The following is a 7,208-nucleotide window of genomic DNA, read 5'->3' as shown; positions in this document are numbered from 1 at the left end:
TCAAAGGCTCTAGCGGTAGAACTCGTTCCTTCTCACAAACGCTGCAGTTTTGTATCATTGTTTCCAGATCCTTGGACAATCCTGGCCACCAGACGCTGCTTCTGGCAAGTGCTCTGCATTTGACAATGCCTTGATGACCTCCGTGAAGACGTTGCAGGATATCTTTTCTCATCTCGCTGGGAATAACCAGTCTACTTTGGTAGAGAAGAATTCCTTGCACGACTGTCAGATCGTTTCTTGCTGTCCAATACTGTTTCAGCACATGGTTCTTCTTTGCATGTTCCGGCCAATGATCTACTTTGCAAAATTCGATGATCTTGCTGCAGGTTTCGTCTGTGCTTTGCTTGAGTTTGATTTCTTCAATACGCTGGTCCGTCGCTGGAAGACTCTCAATAACTTGCTGGACATGCATTTGTGTCTCAAACTCCATTTGGCGATCCTGTTCAGCAGGAACGCTCCCAGGAGCCCGAGACAGCGTGTCGGCAGTCGTGAGATTCTTTCCTGATGTGTAGATCACGTCGTAGGAAAAGTGCATCATTCTCATTCTGAAGCGTTGTATGCGCGGAGTCAACTCGTCCAGTAGCTTGGTTTGCATGAGGGCTAACAAGGGTTTGTGGTCTGTTTCAATCACGAATCTTGATAGTCCAACGAGGAAGTCTCTGAACTTTTCGCAACACCAAGTCATGGCCAAAGCTTCTTTCTCCACTTGTGCATATCTTTGTTCCGTGCTAGTGAGGGCTCTTGATGCATAGAAGACGGGTCTCCATTCGTCTTCTTCCTTTTGTAGAAGAACTCCTCCCATGCCAAAGGAAGATGCATCTGCTGACACTTTTGTTGGCTTCTCAGGACTGTAATGAGCAAGCACTGGTGCGGAACTCAGCTGCTGCTTCAGAGTTTGAAATGAAGATTCCTGTTTCTCATTCCAGATCCAATCATTCTCTTTGTGTAGAAGTTGTCGGAGGGGTTCTGTTGTCTCCGCGAGGTTTGGAGCAAACTTTCCAACGTGGTTTACCATGCCCAAAAAGCGCCGTAACTCTGTGATGTTTGTTGGCTTGGGAAAGTTGGTAATGGCTTCCACTTTCGCAGGATCGATCTCAATGCCTTCCGGTGATATAAAATGACCTAAGAACTTGACAGTGTGGAGTGAGAAGGCACACTTTTCGTTGAGTGTGACGCCTGCCTCCTTGAGTTTCTGCAGAACCATCTTGAGTCTCTGGTCGTGTTCTTCTTGGTCTTTCCCAAAAATGAGAACGTCGTCAATGTCAACAATGACACCCGGTACCCCGGCGAGGATGTGTGTCATCTCTCGATGAAAGATTTCTGGGCCCGAACAGATCCCGAAAGGTAAACGCTTGAAACAGAACCTCCCAAACGGTGTGATAAAAGTAGTGAGTTCTTGAGATTCCTCATCGAGTGGAATTTGGTAGAAGCCACTGTTGCAGTCTAGCTTTGAAAAGACTTTCGCTCCTGAAATCCTTGCTAAAAGCTGGTCTGTCGTTGGCAGTGGAAAGTTCTCTCTCTGGACTTTCTCATTGAGCCGGGTGAAGTCCACACATAGCCTGATTCGGCCATTTGGCTTGGGAACGGCGACGATTGGTGCACACCAGTCTGTTGGCTTCGTTACCGGTCTGATGATGTCATCTTCTTCCATTTTCTTTAGTTCCTCCTGGACCTTTTGTCTCAGAGGCAATGGAAGGCGTCGAGGCGTTGAGATGGAAAAGGGTGAATCGTTGTCTTTCATTCTGATTGTGTATTTGTTGGGCATCTTGCCTAGGCCTTCAAAAAGCTCTGGGTAGCTCTCTTTGATCTCACAATCTGCATCAACCGTGTAGATGCGTTCAACCAGGTGTAATGCTTCCAATGCGTTTTTCCCCAACAGTGGTTCCTTCAGATCCCTCACGATGACCAGATTCTCGGTGACTGATTTCTTTTCCGTTTCTAGGGTTGCCTTAAATTCCCCGAGAATAGTGAGCGGAAGTTGCCCTGCAGCTGTACATTTCCTCTCGGTAGGCTGGATGTGAGGAGAGTTTTTGCGGAACCATCGATCTGGCACAACTGTGACATCAGCTCCCGTGTCGAGACGAAAGTTCATGAGCCTGCCGTTGACTTTTATTTTGGCGTGCCATTTGTCATCTTCGATCTGGTTGACTGATTCTGTCCTAATTGTGCCCAGAAAGGCTTCGTCTTCATCTTCTTCCTCCACGTACCTAACTCCTGCTTTTGTTCTGCACACATTGGCGTAATGTCCTATTTTTGCACATTTTCTGCACTCTGCATCTTTCGCTGGACAATCTTGTCTATTGTGTGAAGGGGATTTTCCGCATCTTCCGCACTTGGAGTGCTTCTCTTCTCCGTACTTCTTCCTTTGGTTATAGTCAGACGGTCTCTGTCCTTGACGATCTGATCTGACCCTGTTGACTTGGGTATGGTTGTTGGTTGCCATGGACTGAAGCTGTTGCCTTGATTTCTCGTGAATTCTGCCCGTATCCAGACAGTCCTCCACTGTGAGGTTTCTTTTCTCCAACAATTTCTCTCTCAGTGTATCCTCTCGGATTCCCATGACCACTTGGTCCCTTATCATCCTATCCTCGTCCTTGAAGTTGCATGTTTTTGCAAGTTGTCTGAGGCACGCAAGATATGCTTCTATGCTCTCTCCTTCTTCTTGGCGACGGGAATGGAATTGGTATGATTCGTAAGCTTCATTTGTATGGCCTACGCAATGATCCTCAAACGTTTGCAACACCTTTGAGAGTTTCTTTTTGTCTTCTGCAGTGGCAAACTTGAGACCTTCATAAATTTCCATTGCATCTTCTCCTATGGTTGCAAGGAATACTGCACACTGAAACGCCGTTTCGTTTCCATCTGCGTCATTCTCTAGTGCTAGACGACTGGCAATGTAGTAATTATCCCATTGACGTCGAAACTTTTTCCAGTTAGTGGCGAGATTGCCGCTGACATCCAGTTTTGTTGGAGCGGTGACATTCGCTGTGAACTGTTTTACCGGAGCTGCTGCCATGTTGTATCCAATGCGCTACCGCCGTTCAAAAGATCGTCCTGAGCAATTTATGTGCTTCTCTTCTCGTAAGAGTTGTCAAATCTGAAGAACGAAGTATCAGGGCTGATTTATCTAATTAGTAGAGATAAATCTTACTAATTTTGTTTTTCTTTTACCGAAAAAATCAACCTATAGCCGACAGGCGCAGTTTGTTACACGCAAGTTACAAAGTAGTGGCGTCCACAAAAATTTGAATCATTCATTCCGTTCGAACGGCAGGCCATTCCACTCAGTTTAGCCAAGAGGAACTGATGCCCGTCGCAAAAACAAAGTATATGAAAAGAGTACCCCACTTCTGACACCATGTGGTGTTCTCTAGAGCACAACTAGGACACGAACGAAGTGGACAAACTACAAAGAGTGCGTGGCTGTTTGGGTCGCCTTTATTTGAACCCTGTGCAGGCGGAAGTGCCCGGAACCACCAGGCGGCAGCGACCGGGATTCGAACTCACGACCTCCCGATTAGGAGGCTGATGTCTTACCACCATGCCACTGCGCCCATCAATTCAGTTAAATTGCAAATGCCAAGAATGATTCACATTGTAAATGAATAATGTGAACCAGAGTCCAAACTGTAAATGCAAGGTATGATTCATTTTTATAACGGTAGTATGGTTCAGTTTCAAGTGTAAATCTGGAATATGATTGACATTTAGAAAGTAAAGATGTCAGGAACCGTCTCAAAACAGTGTCAGCTGGTCCCTGAAGTGAAAAGTCATAACAGCTGATTCCATTGTTTGGAGTGAGATGTGCATAATTGGTAAGTAATAAAGTATAAATGAGAAGTAACAGATCTATGTATGAAAGTGCCCATGCTCATTCCTACTATATGAAAGAGGGTTCTATGAGAATTGATTGATGAGTGAATGTGAGAGATTGTGAAAAAGATGGGAACATATTTATGTGACTAGTCAGAAAATGATTGGTGGATATACTGGTGCGGATTGTAACCTTTGTGGTGTTGGAATGTTATAATATGGATACCCACGTTGTCTGTGATGAAGAATGCGCAACATATAAGTACACACAAGTTCATGTCAGTTTAAAAGCTTGGTTATCCACTTGAAACATGTTTCGTTATTGTGGTTATTGTATCTGGAGAAGAACAGCATAGTCTTAATTACTTTTTAGCTCAGGGTTTTTACATACTCATATCTCTACTTGAATGCATTTTTTGTTCTGTTGGTTTTGAATTTGTTTTTGTTTGCTTATCTTTTCTGTAGTAGCTACAGGCTTTTGTCTGCATGAAATGCAACCCCATTTTCTTACACTTTTGAAATTCTGTAATAGTTTTTATCTAGAAACACCCCCCGCGGGTTAGGAGGAAGAATTTACCCGATGCTCCCCAGCATGTCGTAAGAGGCGACTAACGGATTCTGTTTCTCCTTTTACCCTTGTTAAGTGTTTCTTGTATAGAATATAGTCAATGTTTGTAAAGATTTTAGTCAAGCAGTATGTAAGAAATGTTAAGTCCTTTGTACTGGAAACTTGCATTCTCCCAGTAAGGTCATATATTGTACTACGTTGCAAGCCCCTGGAGCAATTTTTGAGTCACTTGAGAAAAAGTGACTCTATGTAATCGGTCAGTGTTAGTCTGTCCGGCCGGCCGGCCGTCCGTAGACACCACCTTAACGTTGGACTTTTCTCGGAAACTATCAAAGCGATCGGGCTCATATTTTGTTTAGTCGTGACCTCCAATGACCTCTACACTTTAACGATGGTTTCGTTGACCTTTGACCTTTTTCAAGGTCACAGGTCAGCGTCAAAGGAAAAATTAGACATTTTATATCTTTTCTCGGAAACTATCAAAGCGATCGGGCTCATATTTTGTTTAGTCGTGACCTCCAATGACCTCTACACTTTAACGATGGTTTCGTTGACCTTTGACCTTTTTCAAGGTCACAGGTCAGCGTCAAAGGAAAAATTAGACATTTTATATCTTTGACAAAGTTCATCGGATGTGATTGAAACTTTGTAGGATTATTCTTTACATCAAAGTATTTACATCTGTAGCCTTTTACGAACGTTATCAGAAAAACAAGGGAGATAACTAGCCTTTTCTGTTCGGCAACACACAACTTAACGTTGGGCTTTTCTCGGAAACTATAAAAGTGACCGGGCTCAAATTTTATGTGAACGTGACTCATTGTGTTGTGAATAGCAATTTCTTCCTGTCCATCTGATGCCTCATATAATATTCAGAACTGCGAAAGTGACTCGATCGAGCGTTTGCTCTTCTTGTTTTATTAGTGCTTTTGTGAACAAGAAACAATTAACAAGTGGCTCTATCCCATCTCCCCCCTTTCCCCGTCGCGATATAACCTTGAACGGTTGAAAACGATGTTAAACACCAAATAAAGAAAAAGAAAGAAAGAAAGATTATCTAGAAACTGAGAGACAGAAACAGTATGATACAGTGGAACCCCCTTTTTATTAACTCTTAAAAACTGAGAAACTTAGGACTTGGAAAGAAAGGAATCTAAGAAAGGAGTTACATTTACAATGTTGTGAACAGAAAATCTGAAAAGCAAGGTCTTAGAAAGGGGTTGCAGGCTTAAATCAGGTCTTAACACTTTCTACCCCACCTATGTTGACCAAGTTTTTTTTTCTCCCGAGACCAGCTGTGCTGCAGCAGGTCACTCAGAATTGTAGTAACTGTGTAGTAACTGTGTATCAACATACTGGAATGCAGGCGTTAGATGGACGTTACAGGAAGCGACTGAAGCAAACAGTCTGAGCGGATATATTCGTACTTGGTCAGATAGAGCCATATGAGTGGGTACGGATATATCCGTACCTGGGAGACAACGAGTTAAAAGAGGGGGTCCACTGAAGTGTCACTGTAAGACACATGGAAGAAAGTGAAAGAGAAAGGTGGTGGTGGTGTGTGTATGTGTGGTGGAATAGGAAGAACTCAAGGAGTGAACGAGAATGGAACAGGCATAACTGGTGATGAAGGCGTGTGCACTGTAGTTCACCAGCAGCAAAGTCACAGTGTTCAATCTCGTTCAGTAGCACAGTCAGTTCAATAGTTTCTGAAGATTTATTCACACAGACTTCTCTGTAATTTGACGATACATGTATTCGACATCTGCTCTCATTTGGAGGTAGGGGTGGGCCTTGACTCAGATCGGCGTAGCAGTACTTCAGTCTTAGGACACAAGACTGAGTGTGATCTGTTTTCCTACAGGAAATGCACCCATGTGTATACAGGAAATGCACCTGCTTTTGGTCTTCTTAGACCCCTTCTGCGTGAGTGGAGGTGGTTATTCTGCAGGGTCTGGTTTAACTCATTGTCTCCCAGGTTTCTTCTTCTTCTGCGTTCGTGGGCTGAAACTCCCACGTACACTACGTGTTTTTTGCACGAGTGGAATTTTACGTGTATGACCATTTTTACCCCGCCATTTAGGCAGCCATACGCTGCTTTCGGGGGAAGCATGCTGAGTATTTTCGTGTTTCTATAACCCACCGCACTCTGACATGGATTACAGGATCTTTTTCGTGCGCACTTGGTCTTGTGCTTGCGTGTACACACGGGGGTGTTCGGACACCGAGGAGAGTCTGCACACAAAGTTGACTCTGAGAAATAAATCTCTCGCCGAAAGTGGGGATGAACTCACGCTGACAGCGGCCAACTGGATACAAATCCAGCGCGCTACCGACTGAGCTATATCCCCGCCCAGTCTCCCAGGTATCATATGGCTCTATCTGACCAGGAACGGATATATCCGCTCAGACTGTTACCTTCAGTCGCTTCCTGTAACGTCCATCTTAATGCCTGCATTCCAGCGTGTTGATACACAGTGACTTCCCAGTTACTTCAATTCTGAGTGACCTGCTGCAGCACAGCTGGTCTCGGCTAAAAAAAAACTGGGTCAACATAGGTTGGGTAGAAAGTTAAAGTCCATGAATTTTAATCCATCTAACTAAACTCTGCAGTTTTTCTACAGGATATGCACCCCTGCAGAATCCACATCCCCCACTCACACAGAAGGGGTCTGAGTGGGTATAAGGGAAAATAAATGACTGAACATAATTGAAGTGTAATTGACTCTGTGATGGTAGCATCTTTACCTTGCTTGATATACATGTAGTATACTGTTCTGTGTTTGCTCATGGTGCCTTGAGATATCATATTCATCGCCAAACAGTG

This window comes from Littorina saxatilis, linkage group LG12 (genome assembly GCF_037325665.1).
Source record: "Littorina saxatilis isolate snail1 linkage group LG12, US_GU_Lsax_2.0, whole genome shotgun sequence".
NCBI classification, from domain to species: Eukaryota; Metazoa; Mollusca; class Gastropoda; order Littorinimorpha; family Littorinidae; genus Littorina; species Littorina saxatilis.
This window is presented reverse-complemented; position numbering follows the sequence as displayed.